We start from the raw sequence: 26,548 nt of genomic DNA on the forward strand, positions 1-26,548 counted from the left end.
TTCTCATTATATAGGCAGTTGAATGCTTTCAATTAGTTTTGGCCAGCTATGGACAACATATAAGACATTTCAATGAGGATGACTCCCATAGGCTCATGTGTTTGAATGCTTGGTCCTCATTTAGTGGAACTGTTTGGGAAGTATTAGGAGGTGTGGTCTTATTGGAAAAATGTGTGTCACTGTGGGTAGGCTCTGATGTTTCAAAAGCCCAGACCACTCTCAGTGTCACCCCTCCACCCCCCATCTCTCATTCTCTGCAGATCAACATGTAGCTATCAGTTACTTTCTCAGCATTGGGCCTACCTGCTGCCTCACTCCAACCATGATGATAATGTATTAACCCGCTGAAGCTGTAAACAAGTCCCCAGTTAAATGTTTTATTCTATGAGTTCCCTTGATCACGGTGTCTCGTCAAAGCAACAGAACAGTAGGTAAGACAGATGCCATTGAAGTATTTCCTCTAATGGGGCTGGGAATTTAGCTCACTAGAATGCTTGTCCAGCATGCATGAGGCACTACATTCAAGTACTATATAACTGGTCATGGTGATACACGTCTCTAATCTCTGCATTAGTGAGATGAAGGCAAGGGACTTGGTATTTTTTTTTTCTTGAGTATATCAACTAGTGACATGGTATCCATTTTAGTTTGTACACTATGCAATGCTTACTTGATAGTAAACCACTTAATAAATCATGTCTTACAATGCAACTTTTATTAACAAGGGACGCACAATCGTATCTTCTTAATGAAAAGGAAATGTTTTTTCCTTTCTCTTTCTTTCCTACACTTGATCTTAGGCAAAAGGCCGAGAAGCGATTTTCTCTTTCTTTTCATTCTTTATTTTTGCTTTAGACAGGATCCATGATAGAATCCAGAGTAAGTTTTACCTCACAACAGTCTTCCTGTTTGTTCTCTGAGTGATGGGATTACAGGGAAGTACTACCATGCCTAGATCATACAGACACGATGTCGTAATCATCATTGATACTGCGTGTGTGTGTGTGTGTGTGTGTGTGTGTGTGTGTGTGTGTGTGTGTGTGCACGCGCGCGCGCGCGCTTTTCATTTGCAAATCCAGATAACTCTTGGGTGGGAAGGCGAGTGTGGTCTATCGGGAGCACAGAGAAGGTTAACTAACTTGCTGCTACGCATGCCTGCTAGCTAACTCAACTAACTACTTGGGAGGCCAAGGTAATAATATCCCAAGTTGAAGGACTTTCCAACACCTAACGAGATTGTGTGCGAAAATAAGCATAGAAGAGTTGGTGGTATAGTTCAGTGGTCAAGCATGTGCCTAGCATATGCAAGGCCCTGGGCTCTTTCCTCAAAAAAAAAAAAAAAAAAACAAGTTCAAGGAGGCTTGGGGGTGGTGTGGGGGTTTATTCATACTGAACACATACAGGAGGCCTTGAAGGAGGGGGGCATAACCCATACACACACAAACATATAGACATACATATACCCATAAACATACACGCACTCACACATAAAACATGTGCACACACACACACACACACACACACATACACATACACACAGAGACAGAGAGAGACAGAGACAGAGAGAGACAGAGAGAAAGAGAGATAGACACAGAGAGATTTTTTTTAAAAAAGCTATTAAACATCAATTAAGAAAACCAAAAACCACAATGATTGAAACAGGTTTAAAATATCAAAGGAATGATACAGTGAACGAGCACATTGAGGCTGGTCACAGAAGCTTCACGGGCTGATCAAACACTGCAACTTCTTTGTACTTTAACCCGGGCTTTTTGGCGAGCAGCCCAGTCGACATGGACTCTCTCCTGGTTTGTTGGTTTCTCAAACATAGATCAGTTTGTCAGTGGGTAGTGGGATTTGCCATCTGTATCAATATTTATATCAAAAGGGAGGATGACAGACTCAAAGCCCAGTGTTGTTTATAATATTCAATTTTGACCTGTGTTTTAAATGAGTCAAAACTCAATAAAATTCTTCTCTGACTTTACTCCTAAAATCTAAGAATTTAGACCCTGTGAACTATTCTTTTCTGGTTAAAGCACTAAGTCAGTTTTCCAAATGTTTACATACTAGGATAGGAATGTCAGATAATAACTCATGTAAAGGCTTTTTGAGGAAAGTAGCTTGTCAGAAGTTGGCGGCAGTTGGCCAAGGTTGCATTAATTTGAATGATATGGTAAGAATATTGTTTACTCTTGGTTCTGACCAGACCTGCTGCACAGGGCGGATTACCCCAAAGTTATGATGTCACTCTACTCACCGTGGATTTGGAAGAATAATTATAGATAATATTTTTGTTTCACGGAATTGGCCTTATCTCCATAAACATGGAATTTTAAAGGGTCAGCAGAAAACAGAAGAGTAAACACCTTGCTGATATCAAGGTGCTTTAATTATCATAAAACCAAATCCTGCCTGTGGTAGCAGCTGGCTCTGTCCTTTGGTTCTTTGCTGACCTCAGATCCAGGTGCAATGCCAGGGGATTGGAAGGCCCACATTTTTCTTCCTTTCCTAATCACTGTCATTTTTCTGGCATTTCTTTCCAGCCTTGGTTAAGACAAATGTATTGAATGTATTGTTATTACACGGCTATGCAAATATATTCAATACCTACATACTTAATTATATAATCAACATCTAACAAATTCTTATGCTGGCACAAAAAGTAAAAGGAAACAAACACTCTTAAGACATTTTTGTCTTCTCAAAAACATTCAAATCCTTGGGGCTGGAGAGATTGCTCAGTGGCTAAGAGCGCTGACTGCTCTTCCAAATGTCTTGAGTTCAATTCCCAGCAACCACATGGTGGCTCACAACCATCTGTCATGGGGTCCGATGCCCTCTTCTGGTGTGTCTGAAGACAGTGATAGTGTACTCACATACATGAAATAAATAAATCTTTAAAATAAGAAAAGAAAAACACCCTTCAAATCTTAGGATGATACACAGGGAACAAAATACAAATAGCATTATATTCTAAAGGTGGAAAACAACTATAATGCTGGCAAAAGTTTGCTTTATAATTAACCTTTTATGTATTAAACAGGAAGAAAAAGCTCGGATCTTGCAGTTTTAGATTTTGTCAGATTAAAGGTTTGGGATGCCTTTACTTTTGATTGAACGCTTACTTTTTTGGTAGCATATTTAGTATTTATTTAGATTGTTTTAGATTAAATGCGTCTACGTTAACAGTACTTTCTGAGCATTTATTCTGCAGAGTAGTGGCTTCCCAGAGTTCATGGGGTTGTTCATTACCTCGACTCCCTTAGATGTTAACGTTTTAGTCTGGATTTCCTTTTCACTGGTGGGAGTGTGCAATCGCAGTAGGGAAGTTTTATGGAGCATAAAAGTTCTGGCCTTGAGGGAATCTTGTTCCCTAACAAATCTAGGGTTTGTAGACTCAGCTCTTGTTCTTCCAGTGAGGTAAAAGCTCAGATAGACAACAACGCATCCTCAACTTAGTTCAAAAGCCAAGAATTGGCAATTGTAATTTGACACATTTTTTTTAACTTGTAGGAAGACACTGAAAGAAATGAGGACTAAATTCAGTAAATCAAACGCACACCACTGTTTTGGTGAGAGAAATCGAGATGTAGAAATAGTGAGCATCGAACTCCACAGTTTTCTGGAGTGAATGCCACTGTAGCAGCACGCTCAGCTTTGAGATGAGCAAAGTCTATGTAACAGGCAATGGGACTTTGGAACACACCTCCCCCACCCCTGCTTTTTGCTAAAATTAAAAATCATAAGTTTTTTTTTTCTGAGTAAACATTTGGAGCTCTTTTAACATGAAAAAACCTTGCCTAATTTAATTCCCAGACTTAAATGTTAAGTCCTTTTTTTTTTCTTTTCGTTTATTGGAAATCTTCTTCCTTTACATTTCAAGTGTTTTCTCCCTTCTTGATTTCCCCTCTGAAACCCCCCATCCCATCTCCCATCCCCCCTGCTTCTAAGAGGAAGCTCCCTCACCCACCCACCCTTGCCTCGCCGCCCTAGCATGCCCCTCCACTGGGGCTTGCAGTCTCCATAGGACCAAGGGCTTCCCCTCCCAATGATGCCAGACAAGGCCTACATATACGGCTGGAGCCATGGGTCCCTCCATGTGTACTCTTTGGTTGGTGGTTTAGTCCCTGGGAGCTCTGGGGGCTCTGGTTGGCTGATATTGTTGTTCTTCCTATGGAGTTGCAAACCCCCTCAGCTACCTCAGTCCTTTCTCTAACTCCTCCCACTGGGGACCACATTCTCAGTTAATTGGTTGGCTGTGAGGATCGGCCTCTGTATTTGTCCGACTTTGGCAGAGCCTCTCAGGAGACAGCTATATCAGGCTCCGGTCAGCAAAGCACTTCTTGGCATCAGCAATAGTTACTGCGTTTGGTGACTGCATGTGGGATGGATCCCCATGTGTGGCAGTCTCTGGATGGCCTTTCCTTCAGTCTCTGCTCCACTCTTTGTCTCACTATTTCCTCCTGTGAGTATTTTGTTCCCCCTTCTAAGAAGGACTGAAGCATCCACACTTTAGTCATCCTTCTTCTAAAGCTTCATGTGTTCTGTGGATTGTATCTTGGGTAATTCCAAACTTTTGGGCTAATATCCACTTATCAGTAAGTGCATACCATGTGTATTCTTTTGTGACTGGGTTACCTCACTCAGGATGATATTTTCCAGTTCCATCCATTTGCCTATGAATTTCATGAAGTAATTGTTTTTAATAACTGAGTAGTACTCCATTGTGTAAATGTACTACATTTTCTGTATCCATTCCTCTGTTGAAGGACATCTGGGTCCTGTCCAGCTTCTGGCTATTATAAATATGGCTGCTATGAACGTAGTAGAGCATGTGTCCTTTTTATAGGTTGGGGCATCTTTTGGGTATATGCCCAGGAGTGGTATAGCTGGGCCCTCAGGTAGAACTATGTCCAATTTTCTGAGGAACCTCCAGACTGATTTCCAGAGTGGTTTACCAGCTTGCAATCTCACCAACAATGGAGGAGTGTTCCTATTTCTCCACATCCTTGCCAGCATCTGCTGCGACCTGAGTTTTTGACGTTAGCCATTCTGACTGGGGTGAGGTGGAATCTCAGGGTTGTTTTGATTTGCATTTCCCTTATGACTAAGGATGTTGAACATTTCTTTAGGTGCTTCTCAGTCATTCAGTATTCCTCAGTTGAGAATTCTTTGTTTAGCTCTGTACCCCATTTTTTAAAAGATTATTTGATTCTCTGGAGTCTAACTTCTTGAGTTCTTTGTATATTTTGATATAAGGCCTCTATCTGTTGTAGGATTGGTAAAGATCTTTTGCCAATTTGTTGGTTGCCGTTTTGTCCTAATAACAGTGTCCTTTGCCTTACATAAACTTTGCAATTTTATGAGGTCCCATTTATTGATTCTTGATCTTAGAGCATAAGCTGTGTTCTGTTCAGGAAATTTTCCCCAAGTGCCCATGTGTTCGAGTCTCTTCCCCACTTTCTCTTCTATTGGTTTGAGTGTATCTGGTTTTATGTGGAGGTTCTTGATCTACTTGGACATGAGCTTTGTACATGGTGATAAGAATGAATCAATTTGCATTCTTCTACATGCTGACCTCCAGTTGAACCAGCACCATTTGTTGAAAATGCTGTCATTTTTCCACTGGATGGTTTTAGTCTCTTTGCAAAGATCAAATGACCATAGGTGTGTGGGTTCATTTCTGGGTCTTCCCATTCTGTTGATCTATCTGCCCATCTCTGTACCAATACAATACAGTTTTTATCACTATTGCTCTGTAATACAGCTTGAAGTCAGGGATGGTGATTCCCCCAGAAGTACTTGTATTGTTGAGTCTAGTTTTTGTTATCCTGGGTTTTTCTTATTCCACATGAATTTGAAAATTGCTGTTTACAACTCTATGAACAATTAAGTTGGAATTTTGATGGGAATTGCATTGAATCTATAGATTGCTTTCGGCAAGATGGTCATTTTTACTATATTAATCCTGCCAATCCATGAGCATGGGAGGTCTTTCCATCTTCTGAGATCTTCTTTGATTTCTATCTTCAGAGACTTGATGTTCTTGTCATATAGCTCTTTCATTTGCTTGGTCAGACTCACACCGAGGTATTTTATATTACTTGGGACTGTTATGAAGGGTGTCGTTTCCCTACTTTCTTTCTCAGACTGTTTATCCTTTGAGTAGAGGAAGGCTACTGACTTGTTTGAGTTAATTTTATATCCAGCCACTTTGCTGAAATTGTTTATCAGCTGTAGGAGTTCTCTGGTGGAATTTTTGGGGTCACTTAAGAATACTATCATATCATCTGCAAATAGTGATATTTTGACTTTTTCCTTTTCAATTTGTATCCCTTTGACCTCCTTTCGTTGTCTAATTCCTCTGGCTAGGACTTCAAGTACTATACTGAATATATAGGGAGAGAGTGCACAGCCTTGTCTAGTCCCTGATTTTAGTGGGATTGCTTCACATTTCTCTCCGTTTAGTTTGATGTTAGCTACTGGTTTGCTGTATATGGCCTTTACTATGTTTAGGTATGGGCCTCAAATTCCTGATCTTTCTTAGACTTTTATAATAAAGGGGTGTTGAATTTTGTCACATGCTTTCTCAGAATCTAATGACATGATCAGGTAGGTTTTTTTTTTTCTTTGAGTTTTTTTATATAGTGGATTACTTTGATGGATTTCCATATATTGAACCTTCCCTGAATACCTGAGATGAAGCCTACTTGATCATGATGGATGATCATTTTGATATGTTCTTGGATTCAGTTTGCAAGAAGCTTATTGAGTATTTTTGCATCGATAGTCATAAGGGAAATTGATCTCAAGTCCTCTTTCTTTATTGGGTCTTTGTGTGGTTTAGGTATCAGTGTAATTGTGGCTTCATTGAATGAATTGGGTACTGTTCCCTCTGTTTCTATTTTGTGGAATAGTTTGAAGAATATTGGTATTAGTTCTGCTTTGAAGGTCTGATAGAATTCTGCACTAAACCCATCTGGTCCTGGGCTTTTCCTGGTTGGGAGACTTTTAATGATGGCCTCTATTTCTTTAGGGGTTATGAAACTCTTTAGATGGTTTATCTGATCCTGATTTAACTTTGTTAACTGGTATTTGTCTAGAAAATTGTCCATTTCATCCAGATTTTCCAGTTTTGTTGAATATAGGATTTTGCAGAAGGATCTGATGACTTTTTGAATTTTCTCAAAATTTTCTGTTGTTATGTCTCCCTTTTCATTTCTGATTTTGTTTATTTGAATATTCCCACTGTGCCTTCCGGTTAGTCTTGCTAAGGGTTTATCTATCTTGTTGATTTTTTCAAAGAACCAGGTTTTGTTGATTCTTTGTATAGTTCTTTGTGTTTCTACTTGGCTGATTTTAGCCCTGAGTTTGATTATTTCCTGCTATCTACTCTCTTGAGTGTATTTGCTTCTTTTTGTTCTAGAGCTTTTAGGTGTGCTGTCAAGCTGCTAGTGTATGCTCTTTTTGGTTTGTTTTTGGAGGCACTCAGAGCTGTGAGTTTTCCTCTTAGCAGTGCTTTGTGTCCCATAAGTTTAGATATGTCGTGCCTTCATTTTTATTAAATTATAAAAAGTCTTTAATTTTTTGACCAAGTTGTCGTTGAGTAGAGCATTGTTTAGCTTCCATGTGTATGTGGACTTTCTTTTTTCTTTTTTCTTTTTTTTTTCCGGAGCTGGGAATCGAACCCAGGGCCTTGGGCTCTCTAGGCAAGCGCTCTACCGCTGAGCTAAATCCCCAACCCCATATGTGGACTTTCTGTTGTTTTTGTTGTTATTGAAGATTACCCTTAGCCCATGGTGATCTGATAGGATGCACGGGATTATTTCCATCTTTTTGTATCTGTTTAGGCCTTTTTTGTGACTGATTATATGGTCAGTTTTGGAGAAGGTACCATAAGGTTCTGAGTACAAGGTATATCCTTTTTTTTTAAGATGAAATTTTCTATAGATATCTGTTAAATCCATTTAGTTCATAATTTCTGTTAGTTTCACTGTGTTTCCGTTCAGTTTCTGTTTCCGTGATCTGTCCATTGATGAGAATGGGGTGTTATTATTATTATGTGTGAGGTGTTATATGTGCTTTGCGTTTTAGAAAAGTTTCTTTTATGAATGTGTGTGCCCTTGCATTTGGAGCATAGATGTCCCAAACTTAAAGTTCATTTAGGTGGATTTTTTTCCTTTGATGAGATAAATTTTCCTTCCTTGTCTTTTTTGTTAACTTTTGGTTTAAAGTCGATTTTATTCAATATTAGAATGGCTATACCAGCTTGTTTCTTAGGACCATTTGCTTAGAAAATTGTTTTCCAGCCTTTTACCTTGAGGTAGTATCTGTCTTTGTCACTGAGGTGCATTTCCTGTGTGCAGCAAAATGTTGGGTCCTGTTTCTGTATCCAGTCAGTTAGCCTATGTCTTTTTATTGGAGAATTGAGTCCATTGATGTTAAGAGATATTAAGGAAAAGTGATTGTTGTTTTCTGTTGTTTTTGTTGTTAGAGGTGGAATTATGTTTGTGCGGCTATCTTCTTTTGGGCTTGTTGAAAGAAGATTAATTTCTTGCTTTTTCTAGTGTGTAGTTTCCCTCCTTGTGTTGGAGTTTTCCACCTAATATCCTTTGTAGGGCTGGATTTGTGGAAAGATATTGTGTCAATTTGGTTTTGTCATGGAATATCTTGGTTTCTCCATTTATGTTAATTGAGAATTTTGGGGGATATAGTAACTTGGGCTGGCATTTGTATTCTGTTGGGGTTTGTATGATATCTTCCCAGGATCTTCTGGCTTTCATAGTCTTTGTGGAGAAGTCTGGTATAATTCTGATAGATCTACCTTTATACGTTACTTGCCCTTTTTCTCCTATTGCTTTTAATATTTTTTCTTTGTTTTGTGCATTTGTGGTTTTGATTATTATGTGACAGAAGGAGTTTCTTTTCTCATCCAGTCTATTTGGAGTTCTCTATGCTTCTTGTATGCTCATGGGTATCTGTTTTTTTTTACATTAGGGAAGTTTTCTTCTGTAGTTTTGTTGAAGATATTTACTGGCCTTCTAAGCTGGGAATCTTCTCTCTCTTCTATACCTATTATCCTTATGTTTGATCTTCTCATTGTGTACTCGATTTCTGGAATGATTTTGGTTAGGAGTTTTTGCATTTTGATAGTTTTTTGACTGTTGTGTCAATGTTTTCTATGGTATCTTCTGCCCCTGAGATTCTCTCTTCTATCTTGTATTCTGTTGGTGATGCTTGTATCTATGATTCCTGATCTCTTTCTTAGATTTTCTATCTCCAGGATTGTCTCCCTTTGTGATTTTTTTATTGTTTCTATTTTTATTTTTAGATCCTGGATGGTTTTCTTTAATTCCTTCAGCTGTTTGGTTGTGTTTTCCTGTAACTCTTTAAGGGATTTTTGTGTTTCCTCTTTAAGGGCTTCTACCTGATTACCTGTGTTGTCCTGAATTTCTTTAAGGGCGTTATTTATGCCCTTCCTAAAGTCCTTTATCATCATCATGAGATGTGATTTTTAAATCCTAATCTTGCTTTTCTGGTGTGACGGGGTGTCTGGGATTTGCTGTAGTGCCAGAACTGGGTTCTGATGTGACCAAGTAGCCTTAATTTCTGTTCCTTCTGTTTTTGCACTTGCCTCTCACCATCTGGTTATTTCTAGTGTTACTGGCCCTTGTTGTCTCTTACTGCAGCCTGTCCGTCCTGTGATCCTGGTTGTGTGAGAATTCCTCAGAGCCCAGTTATGTGTGGGATCCTGTGGTCCTGAGATCCTGGTTGTGTCTGATCTCCTGGGAGTTGAGCTTCCTCTGTGATTCTGTGCTCCTGTGATCCTGGGTGTTTCATTGCACCTTTGACCATGGGCCTGTTAGAGCACCTGGGAGTAGGGCTTCTTCTGGGTGTTGTGGGAGTGGGTGCAGAACTAGTGCCCAATGTATGCTCAGGGCACTTGTTCAGACTGGAAGGGGCCCATCTGTATTCTTTTTTTATTGATTAATTTTGATTTATTGGATATATTTTTTATTTACATTTCAAATGTTATTCGCTTTCCAGGTTTCCTGTCCATAAGGCCCCTATCTCCTCCCCCTCCCCTTCTTCTATAAGGGTGTTCTGCTCCCCATTCTCAACCCCTGCCCCTGCATTCCCCTACACTGGGCGTCCAACCTTGGCAGGACCAAGGGCTTCTCCTTCTATTGGTGCCCAAGAAAGCCATCCTCTGCTACATGTGCAGCTGGAGCCATGAGTCAGTCTTTGGGTAGTGGTTTAGTTCCTGGGAGCTCTGGTTGGTTGTCATTGTTGTTCTTATGGGGTTGCAAATTCCTTTAGCTCTTTCAATCCTTTCTTTAATTCCTCCGATGGGGGTCCTGGTCATCTGCATTCTTAAGTGCCAGAGCTTAACACCTGGTTCTCTGCCTCCCAGGAGTAGGAACTTTTAAACTTCCTAAGTAGGAAGTTCCTAAGTAAATTCTTTTACTTTGAGAAAGAGAATAAACACGTTTAGGATGACTTAATGAAGAACTGTAGTGTGGAGTTCTAGAAGACAGTCAAGGGCAACAGACTTGAAGAAATATATGCCCATAAGCATCTTTCTAGACGTGACATTGGGAATATAACCCCCTCTGGGCATTAGTAGATCCATCTTTTCTTCATGACTTTTGGCTTTATTTCTGAGGAATGGTTCTTCTTTGACGAACGTAAGTAAACACTTCTTTCTGGTTCTTAGGATTTTAGTGTACTTACCTAGTGTCTATTTGTAATTCCCCTTTGAATTCCAACTATTACCTTTCCCTAGAACAGCTGCTGCTCTGGTCTTCATTGGTTCTTTTGTTGCAAGTGATATTGGAACTGAATATATCTGTACACATTAAGGCTTTCCTACGGGGATGGATCGTATTGAGATATAAAAGAATAGCTACCAAATCTTGATTTATTTTATATGCATGAAAATAATCCTTTCTACCAAAGTGTGCTGAACCAAAGAGTCAGAACAAGAATCAGAGATAGGAGACAGTCCAGACCTGGAAAGACAAACACTGTGTATTCTCTGTCATTGGTGCTTCCTAACTCCAATTCTTCAGACATAAGCATGTAACCTGGGGTGATTTCAGAAACCAGGAAAATAAAGAGGTACTATGGTGGTGGGTGTGGTAGGGAGCTAGAGACAGGATCAGGAAGGTACAAATCATATGAAGGGAAAATGGAGAGGGCTCAGTTGGGGAGAGGGAGGGAAGGCCAATATAGAAGGAGGTGGGGAAGGAGAGACAAACCATTCTGGATGTTTGAAGATTTATGGCTCTTTTTTAATACCCCAAATCACATACAGCATCTAAGTATGTGTGTAGATGTATACATAACATAGATGAAATTATGTCACTTGGATGAGTTTTAGATTATCTAACAAAAACCCCAGTACCAGATGTGAGAACTCTCCCTGCTTTTGGTCAGGGGAATCCAAGAGACCCCCAAAACAAAGTACACTATTACCATCACCCTTGGATGCCCCCCAGGAGTTGAAGGTAAGTCCCTATTTTTGAAGATATCAAGTACTTTGAACATAGAACTCAGATCTGAGCTGGAATTGACCTGAAAAGCTCCTCCCACAGGACCAGCTTCCACAGAAGAAGGTGGTATGCAAGTTTCCAAAGCAGGAAAGAGACCAATACAACAGTCCTACCCAAATATGATGCCCTTGATCTGCAGTCACCATCAGCATGGCAAGACAGCCCCATGGGCACAGTGGCACTCACGTCTTGGTGGCAACTAACTGATATCTAACTGGATTTAAAGCCCATTCGTCAGAGAGGAATCATGCCTGATCCTGGAAACTTACCCAACTTCCTGTGGCTAGTGAGGTCATGGACCTTAAGGGAGAAACTTCCACCAGCACTTTACAAAACCACTACAATCCCTAACTACTTATTCTTCAACCCACAGTTAAGTTTAGTCTCTGAGAGCCCCCGTGAGTCCTGCTTGGCTGATTCTGTGGGCCATGTTCTGAGGTGTCCTCAACTCCTCTGGCTTCTACAATTCTTCCTGCTGCTCTTCCATGGTGTTCTCTGAGCCCACCAATGTTTGAGTATGGGTCTCTGCCTCTGCTACCGTCAGTTGCTGGGTGGAGCCTCTCTGAGGACAGTGGGGCTAAGAAGATTTTAAGAGTCAGAGGACCAGGAAAGCTGTGGTAAATTGTGTCTTTTAGAAATGACAGGGAGGGTACACACAGATACCTCAACAGTATGGCCCTCTAAGTTATACCTGAACAAGTACTACATCTGTAAAAATGCTAACACAGAAGGGGGAAATTTTATAGGATCTCACTCTTAAATAAAGAACTACAAGTAACTAAGGGATGTTGAAATTAGAAGAAATAGTCTTCCCCAAGATGCTCCAATAACTGAAAAATTGGTTATCTAATATGTGGTCATCCATTAGATCATGCAATACAGGCAACATTAAGTTGACCCAGTGGTTTGCATTAATAGATTTATGCATAAATATTTAACTATGTATTATGTAACAATAATGATTCAAGAAAATTACATGAATTAAGAGGGAAAAGGGTAGATACGGGATTGATTGGAGGAAGGATAAGGAAGCAGGGAAATGATGTTAATTAAAATTAAAATTTAAACACTCAGTAATAAGAAGTACAGCTGGGAAAAATTGCATTTTCTATGGCAAAATAACTAATTCTCTTCAGGAATAAGAGGAAGGAAAGCAGTTTGTGATGTGAACTTTCTTCTGATCCCACTGAAGGGTCATTTTCCAGTCTAGAGAAAATGCACTGTTTCTCTTGTTTGATGTCGTTGTGTGTGTACACATGGACAAACAAGATGGCAACTCCAACAATCATGTTCAAAGACTCCTCTTCACCTGGTCTGTCAGTTTGAAATTTTAGTTTTCCGTAGAGGTGTAGCTTACAAAATGTCTTAGTTTGTTTTGGTTTTTAACTCACTCCCATAACAAAGATCTGAAATGCACAGAGTAGCTAAGGCAGCCCCTCTGAAGGGCTACAAAATTCTTCACAAGGATTCAGGCTGGGCAATTCTTAGCTTCTGCTTTTTCCCCTCTGTGCTGTGCAGGAGAGCTTTTATAGGAGCCGTAGTGGGTGTTACATTCTGCCAACTTTCTTCCTTCCTTCCTTCCTTTCTTCTCTTTCTTTCTTTCTCCCCTTTCTTTCTTTCTTCCTTTCTTTCTTCCCTTTCTTTCTTTCTTTCTTTCTTTCTTCCTTCCTTCCTTTCTTTCTTCCTCCCTTCCTTTCTTTCTTTCTTCTCTTTCTTTCTTTCTTTCTTTCTTCCCTTTCTTCCCTTTCTTTCTTCCCTTTCTTTCTTTCTCTCTTTCTTTCTTCCTTCCTTCCTTCCTTCCTTCCTTTCTTTCTTTCTTTCTTTCTTTCTTTCTTTCTTTCTTTCTTTCTTCTTTTATAACTGGGCAGTGTTTTATTTTCCTTTACAATTTAATAAATACTTCTTGATGATTGCACATCAGGTAAAGTTGCTTGGTAGCTCAGAAAGATCACAACGATGGTGTTTTCCTGACAGTGTGTAGTCTTCGGTAGTGAGTGGAATGACTTTTATGACATCACTGTCAAACCAGCAAACTGCATTTACGCGCCCATCGTTTTCAGGATTGTTGGTAACTTGGGCACACTTTCCCCAAATCACCTTGCCTCCTTGTGTCCCAAGGCCCAACTCCCTCACATTCACTTCAGTGACTGTACCTTTGGTGATCACACCCAGGGTTGTACATAATGGGGATGAGGGATTCTTTTTCACCCCGAGTATAGGCAGGCAAAAGGTAGCTTTCAGCTTACGGTGCGTGACATGGGCTTTTTTTTGAAACGTAGACCCATTGGCCTAATGAACCTTTCATATTTAGGTGGTTTTCTTGCAAAACCATCACCAACAAAGGAGACTTTTGTAACCATTCTCTTCCATGCCTTCTCGTTTCTTTTTCCTGTTAGAATAACTTCCAATACTTCTGTTTCTCCTTGGGCAAGAACTTTGGGTAGAGGGACCTACCCATTTCCCCGCCTCTTTGTTTTTTTTTTTTTCTTTCTGCTTAATCATGTTGGAAAGTATTTTTGCTCTCTCTGCCCCTCTCTGTCCAGCAGGTAGGCAGGGACTGCTCCCTGTGGAGTCTTCTCACCATCCTTCTGCTTGCTGTTTCTCTTTTCATGCATCTTAATAGACTTTTTCATTTGTATTTTCTCGGTGGCATGGTACTGTTTATGGTAGAGCTTAGCCTCTCACAAAGGTGTCAGAGAGCACCCTGCCTGCAAAGCATACGGTTATTTCACAGGGAAAGCCCTGACATAGGATCCCCTTTTCCAGGCCCAGAGGAACTTTATGGTTTATACCGTGTATCAGAGGCCATTGTCTTGTCTTCACATTCTACAACATGTGCAGGATAAGTCTGGGCTCGGTGGCAGGGGGTGACCTCAGGTGTGCCCAGGGCAGTCACACCTGTAAGAGGCACGTAAATGTTGTAGAAGAGAGCCCACTAATTAAAGTAGAAAGAAAAATTAGTTGTTGGGGGATGGGAGCCTTTCATTAAACCGGGAACAGAAACTTAAAGTAGAAGGAACTGCCCCAGGAGAAAGCAATACTGGACAGCTGGGTTAGCATTTTATGTTGTAATTAGAAAAGTGGAGAAATCAAACCAAGCATGACTCAGCTTTACATCTTTCCGGTGCTCTCGTTTGATACCCTATAGTGTTCTCCCTGCCCTACACCACCCTTCCTCTCCAGGATCCCAAGCACCAGGAGCTTTACACAGAGGTGAAGGTGGTCCCAGGGCTTTGTGTGTACTGGGGAAACATGTTATCCACTGAGCTACATCACTGACCCCCAACTCTGGTTCTCTTACATAGATTAGAACACTTGGACAATGAAAAATAAAAACTGACGTGATCTGCTTTGGCTTTTACTGTGAGGATTCTGCTATCAATGGAAGCTGTGGTGTGCTTTTGTTAAGGTCGCTCTCTGCAAGGCGGAGTGCTGAGAGTGGGGGTGACCTACCTACCCTCAAAGCCCTCCCGGTTGGAGAAAGACATGCTTCTAAGAGAAAGACTAACACTCAATTGGGACAAACAGGGAGCATATCTAACTCTACTTGTGCACAGTTTAGAATTTTTGTCTCACCTTTTCTCTAAGTTGCAAAGGTGGTGCAGGCAGGACAGAGATAGAGTGAGAAAAATTTCTCCTCAATTACGTCTTAAAATGTAGACAAGTGTACCTTTCTCTTTAAATACAGTCTAGCATTTCTCATAATGAGGGTGAACAACATCTGACTTAGAGCCTGGCCTTACCACAGGCATTAGTCTTATGGGTAATTTTAAGAGTAGGGCTGCCAATTCAGTATCCACCTAGTGCCTGTTGGGTGGCATTAAAATTGGATGACATTCAGCTATGAATTAATGAAAAGGAAAAAATAGATTTTTTCTATAACATTGTCTGATCCTCGTGTTCTTTTGGAATCAGGAAAATAATGGCTTGAAAATGGGTCCTGGAGACAGAGATAGGCAGGACTGAATCCAGTCCACTCAAGGAAACTGTATCAGTTTCTCTAGAGTACAGAAAGTCTCTCTCTCTCCTCTCTTTCTCTCTCTCTCTCTCCTCTCTTTCTCTCTCTCTCTCTCCATATATATGTATATAATATATATGTATATATAATAGTGTATATATGATATATTTATATGTATCTATAGCTATAATATCAACATCTATGTCTATTTATCTATGTCTATCTATCCTATCTATCATCTATCTAATAGAGATTTATTAGAATGACTTAAAGGCTGTGGTCCAGATATCCAACAATGGCTAGCTATAAACAGAAAGTTCAAGAATCCAGAAGTTGCTCAGTCCACAAGAATGGGTGTCTCAGCTGATTTTCAGTATATACTGGAATCTCAAAGAAGTAGGCTCTAATGCTGGTGAAGGAATGGACTTGCTAACAAGGCAAGGTCAAGCAGACAGAGAGCAAAAGCTTCCTTCTCCCGTGTCCTTTTATAGGCTTCCAGCAGAAGGCATGGCCAAGATTAAATGTAAATTAAAGGTGTATCTTCCTACCTCAAAAAATTTGGATTAGAAGTACATCTTCCCACTTTAAATTAAGCAGAAATCACTTAAAGGTGTGCTCTCTACTTTTAGTTAAATCAAGATGTAATCAAGTAGCAACCAAGAACGGCCATCACTCTGCTACTGCTGAAATTCTTAGGAGTAGTTTGACTGTTCCTTTCCTGTTTGCTAAGGTTTTATCCTATGTTCTTTCATGCTATTAAATTCATGGTAATACCTTAGAGCCTTTTTAAAAATTCAATTTTAGTTCTGTATATCTAGTTTAACGAATTTAATGAGAATAGATAATTAGGTTTCAGGACACCTTTAGGATAATTGATTAACTTTTGAGGTTAGTATGTTATAACTTCAGCTCTACCTCTTTCTCCTCTCCTCCTCCTCTCTTTTGGTGACTTTTGTTGTTCATATTAAAGTCACCCTTTTATTTCACATTGCCTGGAAGTTTTAGGTGTAAACTCCCAGCCCGTTTCATGAAAGAATTACATTTTTGAAGTACAAATTCAGAGTTAAGGACTGCTTATTGATTTAGAAAGTGATTGTCTTAGTTAGGGTTTTATTGCTGTGAAGAGACACCATGACCAAGGCAACTTTTATAACAGAAGTCATTTAATTGAAGCCGGCTTACAGTTTCAGAGGCTTAATCCATTATCATCATGGAGGGAAGCATGGTGGCATGCAGGCTGACATGGTGCTAGAGAAGGGCCAGAGTTCTCCATCTGGATCCAGAGGCAGTGGAAGGAAGACTGAGCCGCAGTGGGAGAAGTTTGAGCATGGAAGGCCTCAAAGCCCGACCCCCAACAGTGACAGACTTCTTCCACCAAGGCCACACTTTCTAATAGTACCACTCCCTGTGGTCGCCATTTTTATTCAAACCACCACAATGATCAAGAGATCTGTAAGGGAGACAAAACAAAACAACAAGGCAAGACAACAAAACAAAACAAAAACAAGAAGTACACAAATGGAACCCTTTGGGAAGCTGGCAAGTGAGTTTAGGTAAAAACTACAAAATCTTTCTTATTGGTTTGTATGCATTCCTGTGTGTATCTGTGGCCTTTGCATTATGTGGTCTTACATTTACATGTTGTCTACATGGTACCAAGTTGACTTAGAATTAAATGAACGTTCACATTTTTCCCAACTCAGAGCATTTTGACTGATTCTCTGGGAACCCTACACCAATACACTCTGATCATACCCACCTTCCAATCCCTCCATGTTTGCCACCCTCTTTTGTGACCCTACCCCCATCCCCCAACAAATCCAATTTGTATTGTCCACATGTCCTACTGAAGCAAGCCAAACTCCTGGTGGCCAACCAACTCAAAGAAAACTGAGTCCTTCTCCACCCACATCCCTACCAGAAGCCACCAACCATGGAGAGCTATACTTTAGCATCCTTGCCATAATTTTAAGAGTTCTCTCTTCCTTTTTAGGCTGATAATTTTTTGGAGGGCGAGGTGGGAGTGTAGGGGTTGTTACAGAAGTCTTCCATTTCTCTTTCTCAACTGTGTCTGCAGTCATCAACACCACTGCCAACATAGCCTCTTTGGTTTTCATGGTCAGCAAGCCATGGGCCTCCACATGGTTCCCGTGAGAGCACAGGCCATGAACACAGCCCACCAGGCCACAGCAGGACCATGGACCCAGAGAAGACCCTTGGAGGCCGCCCACACCTTGAACTTCAACACGGTCTTGGGTGGCAGCACAGGACACCTGCTTCAATACTTCCCTCTCACCCCACTGCCTCCAAGCATGGCCCCAGGCAGCAGCACAGATCATAAATTAACAAGGAAGCAAGTGCTTGTCAATATTTATATGACTTGTAAAAATCCTAAGCAGATAAGCTTCGTTTAATGAGGTTGCTGTAATCAAAAGCTGCTGGATGAAAAAGCACCTGAGTATTTAACCTGGTAGAGATCTTCATTCTGTGAAGAGTGTTTAACATCCACGAGTAAAAACATGCTTAGAGGGTGGCCAGCTGCCTTTGCCTGGTGCCTCCAAATTCTCATGATTAATTTGAACAAATGTTAAGAATGGCAAATACTAAGAATGAAATTAGGTGATAAATAGAGATATTTATGTGACTTCTTCAGAGCTTCAAAAATCTTTTTTAGTAATTTGAAATCTTAAGGTCATGTTATACTGAAGATACTATATATATATATATATATATATATATATATATATATATATAAATACACCTTTGTGTGTTGTGTATATGTATGATGTATGTGTGTACATTTATATGTGTGTAAATGTGAGTATGGGTACATGTATGCATGTACACTTGTGGACTTTGGGCATTATGTTCTGTCTTCCTTAATTACTTCCCCCTTTTTTTTTTTTTTTTTTTGAGATGGAGTTTCTCCCTGTAGCCCTGGCTATCCTGGCACTTGCTCTATAGACTGAGCTGGCCTCGAACTCAGAGGCCTTCGTGTCTGTCTCCTGAGTGCTGGGATTAAAGGAGTGAGCTACCGCCACTTGGCTTGTTCTGTTTTATATTGAAGATCTTTTCCAGAATCTCGAGCTCAGCAATTTAACTAGGATGGCTGGCCAGCCAAGCAAGGTTCTCATGATGGCCTGGCAGGCACCTTTCGACTGGACCACCTTCCTAGCCTTTAGGTTATTTCCAAGTGAGTTAAAATTCTTAAGAAACATATGTTCAGAGTCTTTGACGTTTTTGTTTGCCATGACATAAAGTGAACTGCTGTCTTTGGAGTTATTTCCTCACTGAAATGCTTTATGAGTCAGGCACATAAAAAATGCTTTTTGTGCCTGATCACTGTGACAAAGGAGGACACTGGAGCCCACGAATTGAAGACTTGCCTAGGAAATACAGAGACTCAGTTTCTTAAAAAAATGCATTATGAGCAAATACACATTGAAAACCATTCTTGCACCAAGTCAGTAGTAGCAGGAGTGCAGATGTTGCTTAGTATTGCTTCCTGCTGTGCAGAGCTTAGCTTGTCCCTTAGGAGCATGCTGTCAGGTAAAGCCAGGTCCTTGACTGCTACAAAAACAATTGCAGGAGACTTTAACAAGAGGGTTAAGGGCAGGGATTAAGAGAAAGAGAGTCACTCCAGAAAGAGTAAGAAACTCTGGGGAGCATGGTTGTGCACTTCTCAAAGGAGAAGCGAGCCAGGACGAGGGCCTATACTGGAGCTGTAAGAACTGTTCCTGAAGTTGTGTCTCAACGGCTGGTTAAGGTCCTTTTTTGTTTTTTGTAGATGAGATCACAGAGTGGTTTGTGATATGAATCAGGTGTGATTGTAGCCTGTGAGGTAAGCACATCCGTCACAAGCAGGGGGACAGGGGAAGGTAAGATGTTTTTACTGCTAACCAGTTTCTCCTGTTGGTAGAGTCCCAGGAAATAACTGGGAAAGGAGTAAGGCCACACTTGAAGTTTGTAGTGGCTTAAGACCTTAAACTTTATCTTTCAGCTTTATCTGAAAATATCTCTCTAGCAAAGGAGCGTTGTTTCTCAGCAACCTTCAAGGCGGTACTGAGAGCTGGGCTGCAGTTCTTGGACTCAGCTGGATTCAACCAGATTCCTTTCCCCTTCCCACTTCCCTTTAATTTTCTGTGCCCATGTAGTCTGCCTCATAGATAACTGCTAAATATTAGTGAAAACTGAAACTAGGAAGTAGGCAACTTGGCTTGTGAGGAGGATGGCATACATAGGCATAAAAGGGAAGTCAGAGTGGAGGAAGATGTCTAGAGGAAAAGGGAGGGTGAACCGCCGCTGGCATCATTGCTACGTGCCAGCACACAGGAGGCAGAGCCTGCAGGGTTGTGAATTTGAGGTCAGACTGTGTGTGTGTGTGTCATGTGTGTGTGTGTGTGTGTGTGTGTGTGTGTGTGTGTGTCCTAAAAATGATTATGGTTCCAAAATGGGAAAGAAAAGTGTAGAGTAGAACCAAGAGTCAGGACAAGTTGTGGAAGGCTTGAGAGAATTGTTAATAAGGTTGGGAATGAGTGAGCAAAAATTGCTAGGACTTTTGTCCATACAGGACAATTCCCTAACTTAATGGTAAGGAGAGACTAAATTTTAATTCAGCAACGAGTACTGGCAATACTGAAGTGAACAGAGGTAGAAGTAGCTATGAGACAATGGTGATTTTTTTTTTTTTCTGTAGAAGCTAGTGTGAATGGAAATAGAGACACTACACCTTGGGCCCATGTTTCTCAGTTAAATGCATTAGCTAGATTTAGGAAACAATTAACATATTACATACATTCCCCCAGTGTAAAGTTGATGGTAATACTTACAAAATACTTATTGGAGTCTTTTTTTGTTGTCTGTCTATGAATTTAGAAGAAAACTTTGTCTGTGTTTGCAAAATTAGTGACAGTCTGGTCTTTTGTGTTTACCCCTATTAGTAACAGCATTTGTAACATGGGATGGGGTCATTTTGTTCAGAAGGACTTTGAAGAGATAATTGTGTTATCGTTTATCATTTATAGTGTGGCAAGCCATTTATTTTCTCAGCTGAAATTTGGTATAACATTAAAGTAACTTGGTAAATCATATAATTAGCAATGAATGAGAATTAAGACCAATATTTCTTTCTTAGAAATGCCATTAGTCATGCCATGCAAAGTTAGGGCCATAAAGTCAAGTCTGCCAAAGTTAAAAATAAAATCTGAAGGCAATTGTTTTGGATACTAGTACAAATATAAGCAAGCAAATATTCTATAAAATACAGAGGATGTAGTTACGGTGGGAAGACAAATGGTGAGTCCAACCGAAGGGTAGGGAGGCTCACAGGTGGAGGAATGTTTGCCTGGTGAGGATGCCTGCTTCCCTCTGCTACTGTTTTCATCTGTAGACCACACTATGCTCTGAATTATTATAACTTGAGGTACCACACCCCTATTATGTGTTGCACTAAGTGTTACATCAGATGCCCAGAACCCAGAAAGGAAAATAGAGAGGTAAATGACAGCTAAGTACTAATATGACCCAGAGGCTCCTTCTGTAATGATCTTAATGATAGCTATTTCCTTGCCCTGAAGATCCTTCGCTTTCACCCATCCTCTTCTCCTCAGATCTTAAGGATGGGCCTTTCCAGTTTCCTGGAACATTGACTGTTTTGCTTCTGCATGTACACAGTGCCTGGCCAACAGGAGGGACTGAGGAGCTAAAGGTCTCTGACTGGGCCTTACCTGTGTTGAATGAAGCTGTTCCAGACTAATCTTGGTTGAGTAAGAATGTTGTAATTGGAGAAATGGATTGCTGGAGGCCGAGAGCCCCAATTACCTAGACCTATCTTAGTTCTGCCAACAGTCATTTACTTTCAAACCTCTGCATGTGACCTAAGGTTCTCATGACTGTCTCAAACCTTAGCAGCCCTCCAGCCTTAAAGGTAATAACACCAGAGAATTTCTGAATGCTATAGAAAAGATTTCCATTCTTTGATGTACCCTACTTACCTGATTGACTCTCCTTATTTATAATAGCTTGTTATGTGAATATAAAAGTTCATATACCCTTTTCTATGGAAGAACATGTCATCTAGGATAACTTGAGTCTGGTTTTTTTTGGACCATTGCTAATCATTGGCTCATAATAAACCAGGTTTTTTCCCCTTTGAAGTAGAATTAGTCTTCTTCAGCATTTCATTCTATAAAGTTGTCTATGACTGAGCATAAGCAGTGTATGTATTTTCTTATCTTAAAAATAACAACTTAAACCACTCTCATGTGTTTGCATTTCTCAGAAACTCGACTCCGACCAACTTTTTGGACCTGATCCTGAAGAGCTAAGACCTTCTGTGGAAAATTATTATTCTTACTCACTGTTCAGCTTATCCCATTCTCCATCAAAGATCTGGGGCTAATCAGGACTCACAGGATGAAAGGAGTTGGATACTTTTAGGTACTTTTTTTTTCAAAAGAATAAAACAAATCTTTGTTATTTTTGTCAACTTTCTGTAGTAAGGAAGAATGCCAGCTGCACAGCCCGAGGACTTCCTGTTTGTCACTCAGAGAACTGTGGACACACATGGACACATTGTGGACACACATGGACACATTGATTCTTAACTCTCCCGTCACCTTACTAACACTTTATTTTTTAATTACAAGAGTGAGACATATCTGCTGACCCTTCTGTACTGGGGGTTGAACCTGAGGCCTTGTGCATGCTAAGCAGGCAACTCCACTACTGAGCAACATTTATCTTTTCATACAGTAGGGGAACTACTGCAGGAGTATTTAAAGAAAAAGAAGAAAAGAGAAAGAGGCAATTCCTGCTTCTCAAATCTCCTATCCTCAAGCTAACTCCATAGTGGGACAACATTGGATACAACTTGCTACATGTTCCCTTAGCCCTTTAGCACTATAACTGCAACATTGTGTACAACTTGCTACATAGTCCCTTAGATCTTGAACAACATAAGTGCAACATTGTATAAAACTTGGTACACATTTCCCAAACATTTAACACTCTAACTGCAACATTGTATAAAACTTGGTACACATTTCCCTAGCCCTTTATAACTGCAACATTGTCCACAACTCGGTGGCCAGTCCCCTAGATCTTTATTTACATCAGTGCGACATTGTATACAACTTGCCACACATTTCCCTTGACCTTTATCCCCGGAAGTGCAAGGACACTCACAGGTTCACACAGTCGTTAATATTACTTGCAGCATGTTTCCTTATTTTTCATTAATTCATCCAATCTTTTTACCATGCATGTACATATTTTGCACACATTATAAGAATATCTTAAGATAATGTATAGATAAAGCTCAGAAACTATGGGATAACACTGAGCAAATTGAACAAAAGATATTGGTTTATTGTAAAGCATGAAAGAAAAAATGGAGAAAAGCTAGGGATGGTACAGGTCAATTAGTATTCCATTTCATTTATTTAATCAAAGGGATTTATGATTTTATCACAAGGGTATGAATGACTATCAGACAAACTGAAAGGTAAGCTTTACCAAAACCTAAAATAACTTGAACACCAACCAGTATGACACTTTTAGTGGGAAATCCTATGCCATGCCAATTCATACCATGCACAAAACTCAGAAGATTGTGTAAAAAATGACCTGTGTTTTAGGGTCATTTTATATTTTATTTATAGTTAAATTTTGTGTTTAAATTTAGAAATTTTAGTCAGTCTACATAAATACTTCAAAATCTAAATCAATCTAAAATATCAAACATGTCTGATGTTAAACGTTCTCCAGTAAGGGATGCTCAACCAATATTGTCTTTAGAGCATGGCGTTTTTCTTGTGGGAGTGGTAAAATGGAGAAGACTGGCTTGGGCTCGTTTTCCAGCCAAAATGTCTTACTTCACCAAGTCACTTCACTCTCATGAACTCTCCTTTCCTTGCTGATGAAAGGACCAGATTAGACTTGGCATTATCTCTGGCTCTGTCTATCTCTGATGCAATCATTTCCCGGGAAAACCCTCAAGAATTTTGTTAGGTACAAAGCTGCCTTTGTGCTGAGATAGCCCTGGCGGTTCCTTCTCATTTCGAGTCTGCTCCATCGGTCACGCCAGTCCCATTATGCTATTACTTTAGTTTAGGAGATGGCCTGCACTTAGTCATGTAGCTGGTAAGGATCTTTTCATAACTTATCACATCTGGTTTTCAGTTATCCAGTGATAAAATATGGGCAGATAGTATGTTAATCTGTTTTATAAATCAAGAATTAAGTTCAGAGAGGCCATGCAGAAATCTGATGCCTGTGTGTGTTGTCTCTGGAACTGGTGGGTGACTTGACGTGCCCCAATAACGTGCAGTCATTACAGTGCCTTATTTGAGAATTTTAACTGTGATATATTTTTAACAAGGGACTGATTCTTGATATTAAGAAATAGTGTGTATATATAGACAGGCTGGCTTTGAACTTCTGATCCTCCTGCCTCTACTCTCACGTGCTAGGATTCCAGGTGCATATCACTGCATCTAATGTAAAAACTCTCTCTCTCTCTCTCTCTCTCTCTCTCTCTCTCTCTCTCTCTCTCTCTCTCTCCAACCAGAAGAAATGATTTGGTGTAGAATGGCATTTTCCATGCAGTGGAAGTTGGAGGATCCCCCTATTGTCTGATTTTCTATTTTCCAGGATCTGCAGACAAGAAAGCTCTTGCAGTTCTTGGTCCATTAAGGCTCTGGGGAATCTTTAGTTAACACTTCTTACAATGTCTGTTCATGTCTTGTCTTTCTGTCAAAGTTTTACCTGTTCTTTAAGCTCAAGGGTTACCTGCCCTGTTAATTATTTGCTTACAACCATTCACAGATATAAGAGCTCCCATATTTCTTCACCGCAACCTTTCTTCCCTCCCTCCCTGTCCCCAATCCCCACCCCCCGCTGGTGACTGACTACAAGGCTTTGCTCTTGTAATGCTTCACTGTAATCCTTAGTATTTCCTTTAGAGCACAGCTTTCCTTTCATTTTAACCTATAACCAAGATTCCTAAAGGTAAACTTGTTCCGGCTTTGCAGAATACCAGCTACACCAAGCCATTGTTTTGCCTGGATACCAGGCTCTGGCAAAGCACACTGAGAAGGAGGCTTCCTGAATCATCTTTGCACTCTAACGTTCTGTCTGTGTGCATACATATAGTCTTGACCCATTAGAGATAAATATTTTGACTTTGTGTGTCTCTTCCCCTATATAGCGACATTCATGACCTTGTTTAGACTCTAATTTCCTATCATGATCCCTTCCTGCTTCCAGGCCCTTTGCCCTTTAGTCAGGCTCCACGTCACTGTGGGTCTTCTTCCTGAAGGTGCTATTAGTTGATACTCTCTTCACTCAGTAGAAGGGAAAAGCAGGCAAGTAAACTAGATGTACTGTCCTTTAGAGCAGTGGTTCTCAACCTGTGGGTTGTGACCCCTTTGGCAAACCTGTATCTCCAAAAATATTTGCATTACAATTCATAACCATAGTAATATTACAGTTATAAAGTAGCAACAAAATAATTTTATGGTGTGTGTGTGTGTGTGTGTGTGTGTGTGTGTGTGTGTTGGGGTGGGGCCACCACAACATAAGGAACTGTAATAAAAGAGTTGTAGCACTAGGAAGGTTGAGAACTACTGTACTAGAATTAGAAATCTTAGTGCTTCCACAGAGAGATGCACACACTACAAAGTTATAAATTTTCTCCATATTTGCTGCGGTAACAAAAGATCTGGGCTGAGAAAAATTTGGAACTATTAAGAAAAGGTGGACTGGGGTTATAGGTCAATTGATAAAGTGTTTACCTAGCATATGGCCTAGGTTTGAGACCCAGTAGCAACCAGAATGATAGCACAGGGCCAAAATTCCAGCACTTGAGAGGTAGAGGCAGGAGTATTAGAGTTCAAAGATCATTTTCAGCTATGTAGTAAGTTTGAGACCAGTCTGGGTTATAGGAGACATTGTCTCAAAAACAAACAAACAAACAAACAAAAAAACCCAAAAAACAAAAACATTGGAAAATTGAAATTAGCTATTCTTTCATTTACGGAATTAATCTTTAATTTTCTTCAAAGTGTTTTCATATTTCATCCTGACAAGTGACTTCTAAATTAGATATTTAGAAACAAAGAGTCTGGGCTGATTCTCTACTCTGCTAATTACCTTGTTTCTTGGTAAGCAAATTGACTATAGTGTCCGAGTTTGTCAAGTGTCTTTCCACATGACAGAGTTGAAGACAGAAAGGGTAGCTGTGAAACCCTCTGGCCAATATTTGTGGTGGGCTCACTTGTTTTTATCATTTAAAACTATTTGAATTTCAAAGCACATTTCTCAAAAAAAGGATGCATTTTGTGCACTGCACCTTGTGTTTAAAACTGGCAGCTTTTTTCACTACTAGTTTTATTACTGATAGAATGCCACATTTTGAGTACCAAACAAAATCTGAATAGCATTATAATGATGATAATTTATTAAGATAGAGGACAGAAATTAACCCCAATTAGCTGTCAACTTGCCATTTTCCAAGTATTTTCTCTTAATCGCTTGCTTACATTGTATGAACTGTATTTAACAAAGTCTTCAAGTAGGTTGTTATTTTATTGTCTCATAGGGTGTGATTGGCTTGCAAATACGTGCATAACTAGTGGCTGTCAAACAAATTACACCTAAATAAATCCATAATGCAACTTTTGTATCATTTAAAATTCATTCACTGCACTTGTCTCCTACCCTATCACCTCAGCACTTCATTTTCATTCACAAAGTTAGTTGTGGATAGACTGGAAAGAAGAGAACACGCATTGGATGGAGGCCTCCCTTTTAAAGCAACCACTCTCGTGCAGAAGTCATTTGCTTGTCACCAAAGCAAAAGGGAGACAACATACTACACTTAAAACCCCACTAAAAAGCCTGAAGAGACTTTTTATCAGAAACCTATCAGTTGGGTAATGCAAGAGCTCCTTCCTTTGTGCTATCAACTTACTTTTGGCCCTTTTGTGAGAAGTTTGCCCTTTGAGCATCAGTACCGTTCTGTAAATTAATA

General features: G+C 40.1%; 1 long non-coding RNA gene and 1 pseudogene across 1 annotated transcript in view; one reads left to right on the top strand and one right to left on the bottom strand.

Moving 5' to 3' along the window:
* Positions 1–26,190, top strand: part of LOC134485807 (probable cyclin-dependent serine/threonine-protein kinase DDB_G0292550) — a 72,038-nt gene extending 45,848 nt beyond the window's left edge. The window contains exon 4 of the long non-coding RNA XR_015676990.1: positions 21,797–26,190. This is a non-coding gene — a long non-coding RNA (probable cyclin-dependent serine/threonine-protein kinase DDB_G0292550). The remainder of the gene's footprint in view (positions 1–21,796) is intronic.
* Positions 13,476–15,046, bottom strand: LOC148006766 (ribosome biogenesis protein NSA2 homolog pseudogene; annotated as a pseudogene).
* Positions 26,191–26,548: the final 358 nt, after the last annotated feature.

The sequence above is a fragment of the Rattus norvegicus genome, chromosome 2 (genome assembly GCF_021556685.1).
Source record: "Rattus norvegicus strain SHRSP/BbbUtx chromosome 2, alternate assembly SHRSP_T2T, whole genome shotgun sequence".
Lineage (NCBI taxonomy): Eukaryota > Metazoa > Chordata > Mammalia > Rodentia > Muridae > Rattus > Rattus norvegicus.